The sequence below is a fragment of the Centroberyx affinis genome, unplaced genomic scaffold (genome assembly GCF_046629955.1).
Source record: "Centroberyx affinis isolate AG114_WGS23_722 - 3 ecotype Tasmania unplaced genomic scaffold, CSIRO-AGI_Caff_v1 ptg001390l_1, whole genome shotgun sequence".
Lineage (NCBI taxonomy): Eukaryota > Metazoa > Chordata > Actinopteri > Beryciformes > Berycidae > Centroberyx > Centroberyx affinis.
In genome coordinates this window covers 128,120-149,453 of record NW_027279873.1, presented here as the reverse complement: position 1 = coordinate 149,453, position 21,334 = coordinate 128,120, and positions in this window count along the sequence as shown.

The window sequence follows — 21,334 nt, the reverse complement described above, 5'->3', positions numbered from 1 at the left end:
CTCCTGTCATGGCGTCATATCCCCTTTACCCCCTAACTTCCAGGGAAACACGGGAAACACCAGATGATCCGTCAGAGAGTGAGGAAGGAAGTCGGCCAGCTAGCCGCTCTAGCCGCTCTGTTGTTTTTTTCATTCTATCGTTTTTATCACTCACTCCTGACGGATCGCGATTATTCATTCCTGTTCGCTGCGCGTTCTGTTGCCGAAGCTGTCCCCGTAAAAAAAACTCCCATGATCCCACGCTACTTCACGACGTCATCAAACTACGTCTTTTGTTGTTGTTTTGATTGAGAGACCCCTAGAGGCAGAAATTACATACTGTGCGTTTAAGTGATTGTGATTGTGAAAAGAGGAGAGGAAAAGCGAGAAGATGGGTGAGGAGAGGAAGAGGAGAGCGGAGGTGGAAAACAAAGACGAGGAAGAGAAGGAGGCGCTGCATGATGACATTTCACCTCCGAGGAAGAACTTCTCCTCTCTGCTCAGACCACAACAGGCACTTTAATGGACGGATCATCAAGCACTCACTCAACTGCAGCGCACTGTGGAATGTGTGTGTGTGTGTGTGTGTGTGTGTGTGTGTCAGGTTGGGTATACACTTCTGTGTATGTCATACACACCTGTATTGATCTTACCTCAGGGGTTGCGATTCATACACACACAATAACACACAGACACAACCTCGTCCCCCCTCCCCACACACAACACACACACACACACACACACACACACACACACACACACACACACACAGGTGGCAGGGCAGGTACGGTGTGCTCCTCTGTCCTGCCATCCACCGCTGGCAGATCTTTTATTTAGCCGCTGCAGCAAGCGGCTCCTTCTCATGAATTATGCAGCTGTGGGCCCCTGTAACAAGCTCCAGGCCGACTCTACACCTTGTGTGTGGCTTAAAATATAGATAAAAGCTGAACAGCCAGCTACAAACACTGTCTTTTTTTCAAGACAGAAGCAGGCTGGTGAGCAGAGAGTCCACAGCAATTAGGCGAGGCTGTGGTGCTGCAGAGCCGGGCCGGTCTGGATCCGCAGAGAGCGAGTCCAGCTGTCGACCGCATGGAGGAGAAAACAGAACAGAGCAGAGTGGAACAGAATAGAAACAGAACAGAGCAAAGCCGAAAACTGAACTGAGCTGAACTTAATAAAGCACAGCAGAGCAGAGCGGAGCGGATCGCACCAAAGCAACAACAACAACAACAGCCGGAATCGTTTTATCTATTTTATCGAGTTGAAGATAAAGGGCTTTTCTTGTCTGTTGAAATCTCTGTGCTTGTTTCTGCTCTTTGAGCATCGCGGTTGAAAGCAGTTCTTTGTGCTGCTGAGATGAGCTTGAAGTCGGCTCCCTCAGCTGATTTCATAACAAAGCTTATGCAACATCCACAAGAAAACCCAAGACGAGAACAGAGTGTGCAGTCGCTGGTGTTATTTTCAGCCAAAGGAAGAAAGAATACGCTCGGTTAGTTTTATAAGACTCGTTCAACAATGCACACGCGCACGCACACACACGCACACACACACACACACACACACAGGTGCCACGTCATTTCATGCAGCAGTGTAATGGCAGTGGGAATAAACACTTCACTGGTTCCTTTACTGTTTAGTTCAGGCAATCTAAAGCAATGCTCAGCGGACTTCAACTCATCACAAACCACCTGGCAGACTGGAGTTTTAGTTAAACAAACGTTTCTCAGAGGCAGAAATAATCTGATTGGTTGAGTTAAACCTCAGTGGGCGGAGCCAAAGAACACAGTTTTTCTAGCTAAGTAACATTAGACTGAAGCCCAGTGAAAAAGACAAGAGGTAAGAGAGGAGGAAGCTAATATTATGAAGCCTAGCGCTCTGCTACTAACTGAATACAATCTACTATACTAAGTTATCTAGGTAAGCGTTAGCTAGCTGACCTTCAACATCATGATGCCATGGTCATGAAGGAATGAAAAAAAAGTAAGAAAAAAAGTTGTTGCAATTTTTATATTTTGACTAGAGTTCCTTCTTTGCCATTTTGCCAGTTAGCTAATGCCTACCATACACTAGAAGACTTTGAAAAGACTTTTAAAAGACTAAAGTCTGACACCCTCTCACATCTAAAGACATTTTTAGTCACAGACTAGATTTTGCAAACACTGAATGGGGCTACTTGCAAGCTAACGTTAGCTTGCAAGTAGCCCCATTCGGGACAGTGGTTTGCTAGCTAGCTATAGGATATAGCATACTGACCGGGGATTTTGAGGGCTACAGCAGTTTCTGTCCACTTTTTTTCCTTCTCCACTCTATCGTGGTACAAATGGGAGGACACGTCAAAGAGGCACTCCTGTTCACTCCACAACTCCACCAGTTTCTCCTCCTTTTCCACAGTCCAAGAGAACCAAGACTTCACGTTCTTGCGCCTCCCCGGAGTCCCCGCCATGTTTACTATCTACCCGGTTTGCTGCTTCCTGTTTTGGAGCTGGAGAGAGCGCAACTATTGGTTGTTGACAATGTTCATGTCATTGAACTTCACTATTTGCATGAGCCAAGACTAAAGACTTCCGATAATATTAAAAATGTTTGATTTTATCGGAACGTCAAGACGAGGAAAAGACTGACTTAAGACCGCTCGGACTGAGTTTTCTGACCACCTTACACCAAACGATGGAGATGACGGGAACGCGCCACAACTCTAGCAAAACTCTCATGATTTTATTCCGACATTGGAAATGTGTCTGCGACAGTGAAATCTCTTGAAAAGTCGTTTGGTGTAAGGTCGCCATAACTTGCGCTCCAGAAAAACTTGGATTCTTTGGCTCCGCCCACAGAGGTTTAACTCGACCAATCAGATTATTTCTGCCTCCAGAGCAGCTCTGCCTCAGAGAAATGTTTGTAGGACTAAAACTCCACTCTGCTGTCAGCTGGTTCTGGTGCTGTGCGGTCTGATGAGAGCAAAGCCACACACTTGTAACTGTGATTCGAATAATCCTGACAAATTTGTACAAACCGCTATGAAGTCCAGCGATATAAATTCAATTTTCAAAGCCTTTATTGAAGATTCAGAGATCGCTCTTGAAAAACAAACACTGAACCCTCTGAAGGTGAGACACCACACACACACACACACACACACACACACACACACACACGACTCCTCTGCAGTGAGTATACTTGTGTTTGAATGCACTTGAGTACTGATGGTGATAATGAAGACTAGACTGATAAACAAGGACAATATTGTCCTTTCAATAAAAAAAACAAACAGATATTGGTCAATCAGTGTTGCCCACCGTCGATATGAAAATATTGTTCACTTATAACCAAAAGTATTGATATCTGTATCGCCCTTCATCAATCCCATATCAGATGAACTAGTTCTGCATCAGAGTTTAAGTTTACTGTTGTACTTTAAAACCCTTATTCTCTGCCTCCAAATAGGCAGCTGGCAGATTAAGAATCCACAGAATCCATTTTTAAAGGCTCATTTGATTACTTACTGATAAAAAACTCTTTATTCCACCTTAAACCCTTCATAATCTATATGTTAATTATTAAAAACAAACTTGCTATGTAACATAAATGTAACTATGTACAGTATAATAAGCCTAGTAATCCCTAAACTGCCTATAAATTGCTAATAGGCCTACATCAGATGATGAATAAACTGATGAATGGATGGGGATGAATGAATGAAAAAGAACATGGTTTGGCATTCAGCCATAAAATCTTTGTAACGGGTATGTTAATTATTAAATAAAAACTTGATATGCAACAGAATCTTTACATATAAAACACCACAAAAGTGTAATAGTCCCACAATCTGCTTATAAATTGTTTAAAAACCTCTTATAATCCTTTCATATACAGTTTGTAATGGTATCCTGAGTCTTTGAACAGGAAAAAAAATGTGAATGTCACCGTGAATCCAACAGTGAGTACAGTATCATACAACAGCCAGTTATCTATTCATGGCTCCATTAATGAATCATAGCCTCCCTAGACTTTATACTCCAGACATGCCCTCTTTGAATATGTCATAAGCTCTTATTCTTTTTTAATGGGCCGGCAAATCACGGCTGAAAACAAATATATGAACGCATGCAAACATTAAAGCGGAGGACAAGGGGCTCCACCCGGCCCCGGCTGGGTTTCCGGCGGCCGGTCGGTACGGTGGAAGCAGGAAACTCGTCCGAGAGAGTTGTGGTTTTTACCCCGAGTGTGCAGAGGGGGGAATACGGTGCAAAACACCCCGTCTCTCTCTTTGAACTACATTATTTATCCTTTATACCCAGAAGGCTCTTTAAGCAAGTCAAAGCCTCTGTTTGCATCACTTTGCCAGGCTGCTCCATGGGAAACATCGCTGCCGAGACGGACTGAACGCTCTCCACACAAAACTTGGGTAGAGTCAGAGTCAGAGTCCAATCACAACAACATTATGCAAATCCTTAGGTGGACAGCTCTCTGTTTTGCTGCATGGGCAGTGCTGTGTCCACCCTGCAGGGTTCCCATAACCACTTCTCTGATATTTACATTTTAAACAACTGAAACTCTTATCCACAGCAGCTTAAAATGTGAACTCTGAAATCATCAACATAACTATCCAGTAATCAGGGAGACCAGGGTCAGTGCCAAACTGATGTCAGACAGAGCAAATCCAGGGTTCAGAGCAAAAGTAAGAGACAGTTTCCTGATTTCACAGCAGAGCAACAGCAAATCTTTAAATTATTGCATCCTTTATATTCAACAAAGGAAAGAAAGTCACACTGTCTTTACCTCATTACTGCATTTTTTTTTAAATACAGACCAGAAAACAGACGATAGCAGCCATTCATACTTTAGTAGAGAATAAGATTCAGAAAACTGTGGGAAATAATATCAAACCTCTGTGGGAGAGGAGCGGAGAGGAGTTACTTCATTCGTTAGTTTACTAGAGCCAGATCAGGTGCAAGTGGTGGGAAGAGGAGGAAGGATGAAGGAGGAAAAAAGGGTTTCTATGAAGGCCGCATCTCTAAACCGGCAAGCATGCGAACGTAAAAAAAAAACTGGTAGACTTCAGCTGTTTGTTATACGTTTGTTGTACTGAAATCAAATGTCATTAGAATTCAAGATTCAACACTTAGTTGCCACATTGATTGAAATTTGCCCCAGTGCAAAAAAACCCAAACAGAAACAGCAGACATTCAACATGACGGGCAGCTCCACATAAGATAATATTATATATTATATTATGAACATAAAAATGGGGGTAAGACTTGACACAAGAGCGAGCCCTGACTGTTTCCAGACCTATCAAGCTTACTTTGTGATATTTTTAGTCAAATTATCTCACTGCACTGGCAGATTATCTGCTGCTTTCAATAAATTTCACTTGAAACATGCCAATGACTCTTTCACAAAAAAAATAAAACAAGAAGAAAATCTAAAAAAAATCTTTCTCCAAGACAATTCTCCTTCTCTTCTCAAATCCTAAAATAAGCTTGATGAAGTCTGGAAGATTAAAGTTTTTTTTCAGTTTTTGCAGTGCAGTGGCCATTCTCTCATTTTCCAGGCCGTCTCTGAATAATGTGCGAGTGCATCAGAGGCCCAGAGTGAAAAATAATTAATTAATTGTGCATCTTACTCCGTTACACTCTATAGTCCAAGTTAGCACATATCACACTCAACCGAATTCTTCCTCGGTGGTGTCTGTGTGTGTTCAGATGCACTCTTTTGGCCAATGGCTGTTCAGGAAATTAATTTGCTGTGATCAGTCTTCAGCTCTCCCATTCTCTCTTTAAATCCTCTACAACAGTGATTCTCAACCTTTCTCATATTAAGGACCGCTAATTTAGTCCACATTAGGCCCACGGACCCCCATTTGATGAGATTTTGTCTCTCGGACACAAATCTAACATCATTTTATTGTTAGATATGATTTTATATAGAATCCCATGACTGTCTGTATTGTAGGTAGAGAGATAACAGAGAAACTATGATCAAAACAGTCATTCTTCTACATTCTCTAATTGTGTTAACTTCTTGTAAATTAAATAATGGTGAAGTTTAACAATTCATCAATTTGCTGGGGACCCCCTGGAACCCCCTCAAGGACCCCTGGTGGTCCCCGGACCCCACGTTGAGAACCACTGCTCTACAAACCCATAAGTGTGTGCTCTTTCCACCCGTGAGACAGTTAAATGTTACCGTGCCAACCCGGTTTACATGTCGCTCTCTGCCATGTTCCCCTCCGTTGAGCCCATGCGTGCTCGGCTGCTCTGGTCTGGCCTTCAGAAACACCGATCTCCCATTCACTGTGATCAGCCTTTAGCTCGGTAATCAACGCCTGGAGTCCGTTCACAGCTCATCTAGTTCATAAGATAAATAATGCACGGCTCAGCAATTAAAACACGCAGATCTGATCCCGTGTCATTAATTTATTGATTACCTCGCCGCGCTTTAAAACGACAGGGTTAAATGTCAATCAGATGATCTGAGTCACACTTCAGTTGGAGTTATTCATTCCTCCGGCCGGCAGTCGGAATACAATTTCCCCCCTGATGGCTGTATGTATTATTAACTGTTATGCTGAGTTGTGTTGAGGTCGGTCCCGTTTAGCTGCCGTCTTAAAGCGAATAGGGAAGTGAGGGCCGTTTGATGTGGAGGAGGCCGGCGAGTCACAACCACAACAAAGAGACAGGAGGACGACGCTCCTGATGCTGCTGCTGACTCAGACTGTGGAGCCGAGCCATGCTTCACCTTTAAAGTCACAATGAAATGAAAAGTAGTTTTTACCATTTTAACTCATTCTGTCATACCATACACCTATTTGACAATTCATTCCAAAAAATGATATTTTATAGTATTTTAATATCAAAATCTCATTACTTTTACTAGAGATAATCTTTAGTGGTGACATCACCGTGTACCAGAACATCACAGATTTCTGAACAGTCCACCTCCACCCCTCACATCAAATCAGACTGCCTTTCTCTCCCTAACTGATCTCCCATTGGTTTAGACTTTTGAATGATCCCTCCCTGCGTGATGTCCCGCCCCAACATCCTGTTTCAGTAGGAAATACATCACATTAAGGAAGTAAGAAGACAAAATATGTCTAAAAAACTTCTGCAGATCACCAGCTATTTTTTGTTAGGAAGCATAAAGCATAAAGGGAATATGCCACGGTTTTAATTTTGCTTTTTTGTTTTAACCTAATTTTGTGCTTGGTGTACTTGATGCAGATATTAATTCATTCATTCATTCATTCAAACTTTATTTCAGACTCAGCGTCCAGATAAAAAAAAAGAACAAACAGGACATAACATACAATGAGTTACATAGAAATAGTATACCCAGATAGTATAGTATACCCAGATAGTATAAAAACGTCCAAATTAACTATTTATAGTTGTTTTTGACAGTTGTTTTGTGTATTTTATGAAACTACAGCGGTTATAGAAGCAAAATATTATCTCAAAATTGACCAATCCAGCCAAAATCCGCATTTTCACCTGTGGTGCCTCTTACAGCAATTTTGAAAAAAAGTAACACACACAAACAGCAAAACGTCCAAACCGGAGTCAGGAGGTTTCGGGGCGACAGCAGCGATGTGGTCTTCCTGTCTGACAGTCTGCTGCCGGTCTGACAGATGGATCCCGCTCAGATGCTCAGAGAAACACACTGACTGACGCCGCTTTTATGCTTTTTACTTTTCACTCTCAAACCCACTCAGCAGCCCTCCGCTCTCATTCTGCATCTTTCTCCTCCTCTTCCCTTCTCTCATCTCCTCTCTTCCTTTCTTCTCCTCTTTTCTCTGCTTCTTCCCCCCCTCTCTCTCACTATGCAGAATCCACCGCGGAAATGATCCAAAGACACAAGTCACGTCTGATTCATGAAACTTCAATGGCATTTTTTACATAGTAGATTGATAAATGAGACGCTGCCGTCGACTGAGCACCGTGTGAAAACAATTGATTGTTTTCATATGACAAAATTCTGCGTGTTTGGCGACTCTCGGCCTGTAAACAAGAAGGTTCGGTCTTCTAGTATGTACGCTCCGTTCCTCCATTAAGAGCCTATACACCTTCTGAGACTTTAAGTAGGCTATTTATTCATACTTTTGGTGCAAAGAAATCCACAATAACCATTGAAAATCATTTCAAAACTTTATTCTCTGTCACAGAGCATGAATATCCTGTAATTCCAATAGCTTTCCAATGCACAATGCAGATGTATAGTTCTTTGAAAGGAGCGTACATGTTTTCTGAGCAGATGTGAGATCGATCTTAAAGGATAAGCACATCCAACCATAACCCTCAATACATATGTATTTGGTAGGTAAAATAAGGTCTACACTAGCCCAAATCCAAAAGTATGACTGTGATTAGGAAAAACATCAATACCTTGAAGGATCTTTTTAACTAAATAAGCAAAAAATTAAAAGACTTGATTTTATCCAGGCTGGAGTCTCAAAGGGTCTCAGAAACTACACCTGAAAGAGGCTGGAGCCAGACAGAGGTGAAAATGAAACTTTGCCGTAGGACAAAATTAAAGACATTTTTGGAAAGGCCTTGACCTGGAGAGTAACATATGTCAATATGAAGAACATGGGTGGTTCCTGTACTGCAATATTGCCCTTTGAACTCTGACCCCGGGCTACATTTGAAGGCTTATTATACAGCAACACAAGGGGCTAGAGACATGGGGTCAACGTCTCTAGAAAGCTACTGAGCTGTACTTTCATGGGAGTGGGGTTACTGATGGCAGGCAGCACTGAGTTGGGTTGAAATGCAATATTTTCTGAAATTCTCCTGCTTCCCATTAAGATAGCTGAAATCTGACAAAAGACTTGTTTTTTTCCACCCTCAAATACCCCAGTAACAATGTCAATTCCATGTTTACAATGTCACATATAGGAGAAACAACAACAAAACAACAAAACCCAAGGAGCAAGGCTTTTATTGTGAAGTGCTCATAGGAAGTGCAAACTGTAGTTTGCTCTTTACTGGCAAACTGCTCAATATTAGAAAGATGCAATACAATCTGAACCAACAGGTTGATGTTATAAGAGGATATAATCAAATAAATTACAAAAAAAAGAAAAACAACAAGCAAAACAACAACAAAACAACAAAACCCCCGACTGCGTTCTTCTATTTAAATTGTGCTTATTGTAAAGTAGCTGTAACGATACAGTCGTTATAAAGTGCTATATTTTATGGAGTTTATTGAGATACTGAAAGAACTTGTTATATAGGTTATGAGCCAAATTTATTTATTTATCTAGCAGGTGACATCAAATGGTAAATGCAAGCAATTTTTTTTTTCATTTGGCCTCGAAATTGATCTACAACCAATTTTTTTTTTAAATTAAGATTATCACCAAAGAGCTCAAGCAAAGAAATGCATCAAACCAGAATGCCTTATTTGGGCAGAAAATGTAGCCAGACTGTGTGTTCCGTGGTCCAGGAGAGAAAGTTGCAGGCGTCCAATCCTGCCGCGAGAGGCGTTACCATGGAGTCTATGGAACACCTGGTGCGTCTTACACAGATGCAGAAGGGTGCCTTTAGCATCGTTATAGCGACGCCAAGGGATTTGACAAAGAGTCAACATAGGACGAGGTGGGAATGAGAACGGGTTGGTATTTCAAGGTTTTTCGCTTATACAATTGGAGCCAATGACTTCCGGTTTGAAAGCTAAAAAGGGAACGTGGGAAGTCAGAAAGTAACGGGAGCAAACGCATTGTTGATTCTGTTATTTTCATAGGATTTGTTGACAATAAGAAATGTATTTAAAAACACCAGCCGTGTCCTTTAATGCTGCGACAAAGATGGAATTGATAAATTGTTTTTGGCGGGGAAGTGAGCGTACGGCTGCTTCAATATCAGATTTGATCGTACGAAAGCTCGATGAATATACTATATCGACATCTGTGTATATCTATGAATCTTTGTGTTGGAATTCAAATTTGTTTCGACTGTGAGAAGGGAGACACAGACAGACAGGTAGACAGAGAGAAACTTTTCCCATCTTTTTATTTATTTATCTTCATATTTACTTTTCTTTGTGCTCGCCATTTCACCTTCATTCAGCACTGTCTATACTCTCTGTGTGATTGAGATGCGAGTTTATATATTAAAAATAAACTTTGAAAAAAAAAAAAAAGAATGACAGACAGAGAGAAACAGCAGCTGACCCCTGCTGGGCCCAGATGCAGAGCTGCACCAGGGGGACCCGTCATCGAACCCCTGCTGGGCCCAGATGCGGAGCTGCACCAGGGGGACCCGTCATCTCCGAGACAGACAGCAGGCTTCGTCCATTATGTTGGCCCAGAGACGGGTCTGCTGGGGCCACAGACAGAAGAAGAGAGGCACTATGGAGGTGGTGTGTGTGTCTGTGCGTGTGTGTGTGTGTGTGTGTGTGTGTGTGTGGTGGTTTGGCACTCACAGACACCACATCTGTCTCTCTTCTGCTCTTCTGAACCAACTGCCCTGCCCCCTAAACACACACACACACACACACACACTATCATTCAGCAGCTTTCTTCTTTGTTGTGTCCTCCTCACCAGCACAGATGTTACAGTAGTTGGCAAGCCAGCGAGGCTTCAACCTCCTTGTCAATCATCTCAACCCACATTCTAAGGAGCAAAACACACACACACACACACACACACACACACTCTCTCTCTCTCTCTCTCTCTCTCTCACACACACACACACATTCTCTCTCATACACACACTCACAGTGTATTTCTGACCGTTGCCTGCATGCCTCCTCCGCCTTATCACCACTTACCTCCTCACAAGCGACACATACAAAACACACACACACACACACACACACAGAACAATTTTCAATTTCCATTTCTGATTCCTGACCTCTGATAATTGGCGCTGGGCTTGTCGGAGGCTGACGGCTGGCAGAGTGCGGCGGGCCTCCTGTCACCTGCAGCGACGCGGCCCGCCGGTGAATTATTAATGGCTAATATCATTATGTAGGCACTGCTTGTCATAACAATCTAGCCCGGTCGAGGGAAACTCAATCTGCGGCCTGCCCCTGCGCAGACAATGCTTTTTAATTATTGATACGGACTAATTGGCTACAGGATTCGCGGGGCACAGTTACTTTTGTTCCCTTCACAGCTCGCTCCGCTCCTTCAAGAAACAATCTTATTAGGAGGCCAGCCCTCCCCGATGCCCCCATGTCAGCAAATTAGCAGGGAGGACGACCCCGCTCGCCCCTCTCTCTCTCTCTCTCTCTCTCTATTCCTGGCTCCCTCTCTCTCTCGCCGACCCTCCTCTCCTCCCCCCTCCTCCTTCCTCCTCTTCCTTTTCTCCCTTTCACCTGGAATTTAAGATTCCCCTCTTCCTCCTCCTGCTCTCCTCACCTCGACATCGGACGGCGGTTAATTAAAACGAGAGGCGGCCCGAGACGCGCATCGCTATTCGCGGCACATCGCCGCTCCACCGCAGGCCCGTTCTGACAATGGCTGCCTGCTAATGGACAGAAGTGGAGGGGAGACGCCGGAGGTGAAAGAGCTCCTGCTGGGTTAATACGGATTAATTAGGGTCGGTGTTACAGTCCGAGGCTGCGGTCTCTGGACCTCCCTCCCTGCTGTCTGGCAACTTTACTGCTTTACTGTTGCTGCCACTCATTACCATATTAATGCAGCCTGGGAGTGGCCATTGGGAGAGAAAAAAAGTTACATCGAGTCCACGATTTACTGTAACGTGTGCACGCTTTAGTCCATTCGTGCGCACGAGATACAATTCGTTCCCTCGATTTCGTTAAACTGTGCATTTTAGGAAAAAATGCAACTTAAAAGGAACCTTTTAGGTATTGTAGATAGGCCTAGTAAGGATTTGGTATGTTAATATCCATTGTCTGTTCACACTGAATAGGCAAATCCCCCCAAATATTGCAACATATTTATCCACTTAACCTTCAGGCCAATGTAAAACTGCTTTGGCTTTTGCTTTTTTGGTTTGAGATCGAGGTTTTTAGTCTTCGGAACTGAAATGTTTTCTTCTTATTCTCTCAATGTTCGTAATAAGCTGCTTCTACAAACGACTTATGGGGTCGTTTTTTGGGGGAGGACAGTCTCGATATATCAGCTCTTCACTAGATAGACAGAAAGATCAACCCAGCTGAACTTTTTTCTGGACGGATGGATTTGTCACCGTCTGTTCAGCCAATCAGAGGCGTTCCTACGTTTGATTTGGAAAAACTAGCGGCGAACACAGAGACGACGGTCCGACCGAAACGAAGATAAAACAGAGAAAGCCTGGTGGAGCGTTGGGATGACTGCAGGTTTTCCAGTTCACTTTCTTATTGAGTCTGTTTCTTCTTCTTCTTCTATCAAGTAGCTCCGTTATCTGTTCTTCTGCCTCGCCGCCACGTTGACGCTCAGAACAAACCAACGCACACACACACACACACACACACATCTATCCCTCAATAATTCTGTTTTCTGATGGATCGGTGTGGCTGCAGCCTTAGATTACTGAACACGCCTTTAACCTTCTTCACCTCGTCCTTCACCGTCCCATCAGCAGGAGGACGCCGCCGTCTTCGCCACACGCACGACTGCAACCAACCACTGATTTCAAATCAATCATCAGTGTTGGCTGGTAATTGTGGTGAAAGCGATTCAGGCAGCTGCTGTGGTGTTTTGGACCTCCGACTGTACAGTTAAAGCTAAATCTTTAATCTGTGGATTTGACTCAAACTATGGCTGAAGGTAAAACTGAAGAAGGGAGTGATGGGAGAACACCGGGTTTCAAAGCAGGCAACAGACACACACACACACACACACACACTCACATACTGAGCGTGTTTAGGGAGGCTGCTCAGGTGTGTGTGTGTGTGGTGTGAGGTCTGAGGAGAAGAAAGCCAGTGTTGTATTGTGTTTGGAATACTTTATTTTTCACTGTAGGAGACCAATACCACAGCCCTTTGAAGAGTGTGTGTGTGTGTGTGTGTGTGTGTACATTTGTGAGAGTGTGTGTACATAGGCGTGAATGTCTATACCTGTTTGTATGTGTTTATGAGTGTGTGCAATAAGTGCCCACATGCCCGTGTTTGTAGATGTGTACGTGCCTGCCTGCCTGCCTGTGTGTGTGTGTCTTTGTGTGTGTGTGTGTGTCCTCATGGGTTTATAGATCAACTTTCATTACAGCCAGACAGTGAGCACCGAGAAAACAGACTGTGGACTGTGGAAACAGAAATAAAAAAGAAACATCACACGCGGTTTGTGTGTGTGTGTGTGTGTTTGTGTGTGTGTGCGCACAAAATGTAGAGAGCCATAGAAAAACAACTGACCAGGGATTCTTTGCATTTAGCTGACTTCATCCAGAGCAACTTGATGGAAGCAAGGCGAAAAATATATGAAACTATGATTCAGTATTACATTTTTTTTATTCTATTATACTTGTATTTTAAAGGAAAATGTTATATATGATCCACCTGTGATGTTTGGTGCATTCCAGGAGTTATTTTGTGATGAAATGTTGTCATTTACTGTTTTCGGTGAACCCACTTTCCCTCAACCGGCCTCTTCTACTTCTACTGCAGTTAGTCATTTCCTACATTTCCCAGAATGCATTTTAACAACCCCAGAGAACGGGCCAGAGCTTGTTGTTTTCAGCTGTGGGTTATATGTGTGGGTGGAGACAGAGAGATAGTGATAGTGATAGTTAGAGCAAGAAAGCAAGAGTTTTTCCAGTCCAGAAAAAGTGAGAGTCGCCCCCCCTTTACTCAAACCCCAACCTGTCTCTCTGCTGCATTCTGGTCTCTCTCCTGCTCCTGTGGGTGGAGAAATGGGTCTCTCTCCTCTTCTGATGGATTTCTCCCTGTATGATTGTTGAACGTCTCTTGGTGCAAAATGGCGGCTCTAGAAAGAAGCCCTCGCTTACTGACACCAAAACCTGACGTTTACCGCTGAGGTTTTACATCCTGAAACATTTTCTCATATCAAACTCACCGTCGTCACCTCGTCTACGATTGGCCGGTTATCCATCAAGAGGAAAAATACAACAAACTACTAAATGGAGCCAGAAATGCAAGATACATCACTAATAGTTGTTTTTAACAGTTAGTGTTTTAGGGGGATTTTCCTTCACGCAGGCCGGTGTCTTCTTTGGGGAATCTAGCTTTTCTAAATGTAATTGGTCAGTGTTGTTGTTCAGAAATACCCAGTGGATGATTTTCCTGTGGTAAACACCAGGTGGGGGAGGAATTTACAGCCTGAATTTACAGGTTGAAAATTTTCAATTTGAGCAAACACCAGTTTGCCTCAATTTGCGTCGACTGGAGCAAAGCTGCATCCTTCTCACTTTGTTCACCTTCTTCGTCTGGTTTAGTTTTTTTTTTTTTTTTGGTGTTCTGTCTGAACACAGGAGCAGTTCTTCAGGGCTGTACACAACAACCAGAGTGCTCTTTATTCCTAACACAGTAAAATAGATATATTTACACACACACACACACACACACAGTTTACTTAAGTCACTTTTGGGGTATTTACATAGACTTACATTCATTTCCTGGAGACTTACCGTAACCATAACCCACCATAACCATAACCATAACCACTACTTGCCTAAACCTAACCCTTACCCTAACCTTAACCACTGACCCAAAAATCAGCTTTTTACCAATTGGGGACACGGCTTTTGTCCCCAATTGCACAAGCCGTCCCCAATCAACTGGTCTTAAGTCTGGTGTGTGTCCCTGAAAGTAAGTTATAAGTAAGTCATACCCACACACACACACACACACATACACCTTACAGTCACACGCTGGCTTCTCTCACCTGGCTATACTAACTGTCTGACTGAACCATCTCGAGGTAAGAAAAGACATAAAAAATTGGTAACACCTTACATAACTGTTTAATAATTAATGCTTAATTAACTGGTGACTAAGTATTAACTAATCACATGTTAATGTGAGTTAATTATTAAGCATGCTTTAATCACGGTCAAATGCTGATTAACTGATCAGTTCTGGTTATAATATGAGTAAGGTGGGAGGATTCTGTACTTACAGTGACACAAAGTGTAGTAAGTCATGGTAAGGTTTAGATAATTTATGCTTAATTAATATGCAGATTATAAAGACAGTAAAGTCTGATCTGCTCATGCTGGAGGATCAAGGAGGACGATCAATCGGCAATGGGACTGTACAATAATAGAACAAATCTATAGGTAGCCACTCATAATTATTCATGACATATGGCCTAATTTATGACGCTGGTTACTGGTTTGTTCATAAAGCACTTGCCAAATACTTAATTATTCATTAGCATCTGTAAAGCCACCGCCGGTTTTGAGCGGGCCTTTTCTGACTTCACTGTTCTTTCTTTTCTCGCTGCTTTGTTGTCGTTTCTGTGACTTCCTGCTCTGTGGCCACCAGCCGCACCCTGACAGCCACAACCTGCCCCCCGCCGGCCCAAAACGCCCCAAAATCAATGAAAAAACAATTTCAGGTAAATAGAGGATTTAGGATACTTCGCGAGGCAGCTGGATCTTGCCAGGCTTCAAGTTATGTGTTTGTGGCCGAACCACAGTGGTGTGGACCAATCAGCGTCCTATGAGGGCAGCTGGGGGCGGGGCTTAGGTGTGGCGTTCACAACAATGGCGGCTCCTAAAGAGGCAAGCGTAAATGCTGCTGTAACATCAGTTATTTCTGAACTGGAGAGTATTTCTTCATTGAAAGAAGATCTTGTATCTGGACTTATCAAACTTATTGTTGGATTTTTTTTTTTGTAAAATCATCTAAATGCACTGGCAGATAATTTTACTGGTTTCAACAAATTTGACTTTGATTTTTTTTCAGGATAATGTAACTTGTGAAGTGAAATTGTCTTGGAGAAAGTTTCTTGTTTCCAGATTTTCTTCATTGTTTTACGATGATTTCTTGAAAGAAATCATATTGGCGTGAATCAAGTGAAATGTTTCGAAACCAGCAAGATGATCTGTCAGTGCAGAGAGAGAATTTGACTAAAAACTATCATGAAATAAGCTTGATATGTCTGGAAACTCATTTTTTCAGTCATTTTTTTTGCAGTGTGCACAAAGGGTCACAGACAGACTGATAATATATAATATATCTGATTTGTTTTTTGTTACTCTAATGTGAAAAAAAGTCGCATGTTGCAGCTTCAAAGCGTCCACAGACAGCATGTGTGATGTGACTGGTCCCCCGGCCGTCAGCAGAGCGATGAGAGGCGATGAGAGGCAGACGGACTCGGGTTAAACCGCCTCTCTCCTCCACTTTCTCTCTCCAAGCACAAGATCGTGCGTGGCGAAGAAACGGCTTTTGAATCCTAACAGTTACAATATTTAAACATTGTCTGCAAACTGAGACGGGACACTTGCAAATTTAATGGGCCGAGTCTTTTTGAAAAATTAAAGCTTTGTACAATGGTATCATTGCCCGAGACTTCCCCTCTAATCTTATCACTAAGCTGACGAAGCTGATTTTTTTTTCTCTTTCGCAGCGATCTGTTGCAGATTAAAAAAAAAAAAAAAAGGCGTGGAGGATTGTGAGTCCAGGTGAGTCTTGTGAGCGGAGCGTCTGCACAGTACCTCCACGCTCCGCTCCTCTCCTTCCCGCCTGACGATCACAGATAAACACATCAAATGGAAGCTTTCGTTTCTTTGCCGGCTGAAATATTCATTTTCTTTAAACATGCTGTCAAACGCCAAGACGGCGGACGTTTGAAAGTAGGGCAGCGCCGCAGTCGGCTGAGAAAGATTGAATAACATCAGAGAGAGAGAGAGAAAGAGAGAGAGAGAGTCTGGAAAACAGAGAGATGGAAACCCAGACAGGCAGACAGACCAATGGAAAGAGAGAAATAGAGACAGGCAGAGATAAACAAATACAGACAAACAGACTGATTCACAGACAGAAAGACAGGAACAGAGACAGTAAGACAGACTCATGTCCGGCTCCAGCGACGGAGGTCTGGGTCTGGCTAGGGGGCGGAGTCTGGGGGGGTGGAACTTGGGGGGGGGGAGCCTGGCACTGCTGCTAGGGCTGGGCGATAATTCAATATCATCGTTTATCGTCTTTCAGTGGAATCATATCGTGATGATATGAAGATATTTTGATATTGTGACACATTTCTGCTGTCTGAATTGATGACAAGCAAATTTTACTTAAAAACTCTCATAAAATGAGGTATGGTAGGAATATTATTTGAAAATTTCAGTTTTGTTTGACATCACACCTAACATTACCATTCGGTTCAATGCGATGAACATTAATTTGATTATTTAACATGATTTTGCATATGTGAGCCATATTGTGATATATATGTTGATATCGAGAAAAATCCTTATGATTATCATGATATTGATTTCAACCATATCGCCCAGCCCTAACTGCTGCTCACTTGTTTACTGTCATAGGAAAACCACGGCTACAGTTAGCTAGCTAGCAAAACAAAACACACGTGATACCGGCATGAGCTGTAAGCCTGTTCTGGCTTCTAAATGAAAACTGTTGCCTTGATTAATCCTTCGTGCGGACAGTTACTTTCCTAATATTTGGATTGTTGCAGTAACATTTACTTGGCAAAGTACGTAGCATTGTTGCTAACGATGGAAACTCTACCTGGCAGAAAAACAAAAACTAGAAGTGTGGTTTCCAGCGGCTTGTGGGAGAAACCTGTTTCCAACAGAAGACAGACATAAAGTCATTAAGATACACAGATAAATGAAAACCTGCTGCATGTATCAGTTTGCAGATACATGAAGTGATACTTTTAATAAAAAATGGATATTGTTGCCCACTGCCAATATGATGGATCTTAATGGAGAGTTGTAGTGTCCCATGATCTGGTCTAAATGTTGTTTCAGAGGCTTTTCCACTCTCACAAGAATACAATTTTGGAGGAAACCCTGAATCCTTGTAATTTTTTGTAATTTGTTTGCCATGAAAACAGTCAAATTTAAACAGACTCAGCACAAAATGTATCCTGTCAGCCGCTTCAATATAAAACCATCGTCCTCGGCCTTCAAACCCCCATACTGGCTGAACCCTTCTGCTGTATGTTAAGTATATCTTAAGTGTGTCCCATTTAAGGTGGCAGGCAATGGACCGTACCATATGTAATGTGTGTATAGGTGAGTGTGTGTGTGCAAGTGTGTGTGTGTGTGTGTGTGTGTGTGTGTGTGTGTGTGACGGGCGGTAGTGCCACTCCGGTCCTGTGCAGCAGAGCGACGACAGTGTCCGACTGCCACGTCTCCCCATTAAGACCTGTCCTGGGACACTGAACACACACACACACACACACACACACACACACACACACACACACACACACACACACACACACACACATTTAATACATGCACACACATATGGGGCTCCACTAAGTGGCCCACCATCTTGCACTCTCATTCTGCTTCCCTTTCACATGCATACACACACATGCTTATACACGCAAGCACATGCACATACACACACACACACACACTTACTCACATCCCTGCAAACAAAAACACACACACACACACACACATATCTGACACACACTCCTCCATACATACATGTAGACACCACCAGCACCACACAGGGGATGAGGAAGGACACAAGGGACAGAGATGGGCGACTACTCCAAATCTCACACACACACACACACACATGCACACACACACACACACGCACACACACGCACGCGCACACACACACACACACACACACACACACACACACACACACACGCGTGCTAATGCCGCCCTCCTGCTGGCCTCTATGGAATAGCCATGTCACAATCAAGAGGCTCCCCGGCCCTAATCTGCTTTTTAGGGCCCCGCCACAAACACTCATCTGCATAATCGAGACGACAAGTGTGGAGAGGGTGAAAGAGCAATGGAGGGATGGAGGGATGGAGGAGGAGGAGGAGGAGGAGGGAGAGATGGAGAATGGACGGAGGGAAAAACAGCTTGTGGGGAGGGATGAAAGAAGGGAAGCAGGTCTAAAGAAAGGGGAAAGGAGTAAAAGGAGCAAAGTGGGGTGGTGAGGAAAAAAAGAAAAAGGAGGAGTGGAAAAGTGACGGGTGAGAAATGGAGGAAGGTGAGGGAGGATGGGAGAGGGAGGAGATGGAGGAGGGATGGAAGAAGGGAGGGAGAGGAGGGTGAAAACGCAACAGAGAGAATGGAACGTAGAAGGAGGAGAGGCGGAGTAAATGTGAGATGTATGGACGTCTCAACTTTCATTTTGCCGCTATGTTCATCATTCTATCAACATCTATTCAACGTGAAAATGTTTCCTTTGAGAGGTGAGGGAAGGAGGGAAGGAGGCAGGGAATGAGGAAAGGGAGGAAGGATGGAGGGAAGGAGAGGAGAGAGGAGACTGGGCGGCGATGACGAAAAGGAGGCGAAGGCAGAGAAGAATGTAAGGTGTGTGTGAGTGTGTGAATGGGAACTGCAGAGCGCGAGGTGTGTGTGATATTGGTTATGACAGTCACACCTGCACCCCCACCCCCCCCCCCATCAGGAGTCATTAGCCACCACCTGAAGGGAGGAGGCCACATTACAACCACCTCTCCTCCTCCTCCTCCTCCTCCCTCACTTGTTAGTGTTCATGCCCCTAGGGGCTGAACCCTATTGTTTTTGTACTACTACTTTATTATTATTGTTCTGTCACATTGGCTCAATTTCTTGTGAGATGGTAAATCCTAGAGCCATGAAACTTTGCACCATGGTCCGGTATGGCTTCAGTTAGGCCCACAAGAAATATGACCCCGATCGGCCTGATGGGGGCACTATAATTAAAGGTCAAAAATAAAAAGTTTAGAAAGAAAAAAGTGGGTCCCCGATGGGCTCCTGATACATTTGTAGGAAGTCGTGGTGGACAGATATTTTACAGACAACATTTCAGAAACCCAGGGACTGTCTCTCTCTCTCTCTCTCTCTCTTTCTCTCCCAGGAAACATTATGACGTTGACGTTGAATAGATGCTGAAACGACGACCTGCACCGATGTTGAAAACTATAAATGCATCAAAATGACAGTTGAGACATCTGTAGTCATCTGTAGCATCATTTTGTGAAATCAGTTCAAAACACTTTTTAAACCTGTTTTAATATGATATTTTATCGTATTTTGTGTTGATGTTGAACATCCTCCTACAGCTGGGCGATATGGTTGAAATCAATATCATGATAATCATAAGGATTTTTCTCAATATCAATATGTATATATCACGATATGGTTCATGTATGCAAAATCACGTTAAATAATCAAATGAATGTTCATCTCATTGAACCGAATGGTAATGTTAGGTGTGATGTCAAACAAAACAGAAATATTCAAATAATATTCCTACCATACCTCATTTTATCAGACTTTTTAAGTAAAATTTGCTTGTCATCATCAATTTAGACAGCAGAAATGTGTGTCACGATATTCAAATATCTTCATATCATCACGATATGATTCCACTGAAAAACGATAATATTGAATTATCGCCCAGCCCTACTTCCTCCTGCACATGGCTGCACATGAGACGCTTGCTGGATTCTCTCTCTCAGTCTCTCTCTCCATTTCTGTTTCTCTTTTTCTGACATGCTCACACATGCAGACACATTCGCACAATCCACTGTCCTCATTTCTTATCATCTTCCTTTTCCCCCCCTCTCCTCCCCCCCTCCCTCTCTTTTGCATACGGTGCGCGTCGCCCGGCGAGGCGAGTCCAGCACCCGCGTTAGAGCGAGCCGAGCGGAGCGCGGGTTCAGGACCCCAGCCGAGGCCCGCATGCAGAGTGGGGATGAACAGGCACTTCCACGGACGCCTAATTGAGGGTCCTTTAAAATTCCCACAGAGGACCAATCATGGTTTTCATGTGGGGCCGAGCGGGGCCAGCGAGGGCCTCTCAAATAGAGCGAAGAGACCGGGAGGCGAGCAGCAGCCCCGGGTCCTCCACACCTTCCAGTTAAAGCTGCACTAGGTGAGATTTTTATGGAAAAATACACACATACATGTTATCCGCATGAGTGACTTTCCTCTACATATATTTGTTTCAACAAGTCCTCCAACCCATACGACCACATAGGTGGTTTGTTCCTGCCCTCTGTAATTTCAACCCCCCACCATACACACACACATGCACATTTTTTTCTCACCCCACATTTTCAACTGCTCAGCCATGGAGGACGGTGCTATGAGCGAGTCAAAACATTGAGAGAATAAGAAGAAAACATTTCAGTTCCGAAGACTAAAAACCTCGATCTCAAACCAAAAAAGCAAAAGCCAAAGCAGTTTTATTATTCCAGTATTTAGCGTGGTGATATATCCAACAAGTCCTCCAACCCATACGACCACATAGGTTTGTTTGTTCCTGCCCTCTGATACGACCCACAGGAGC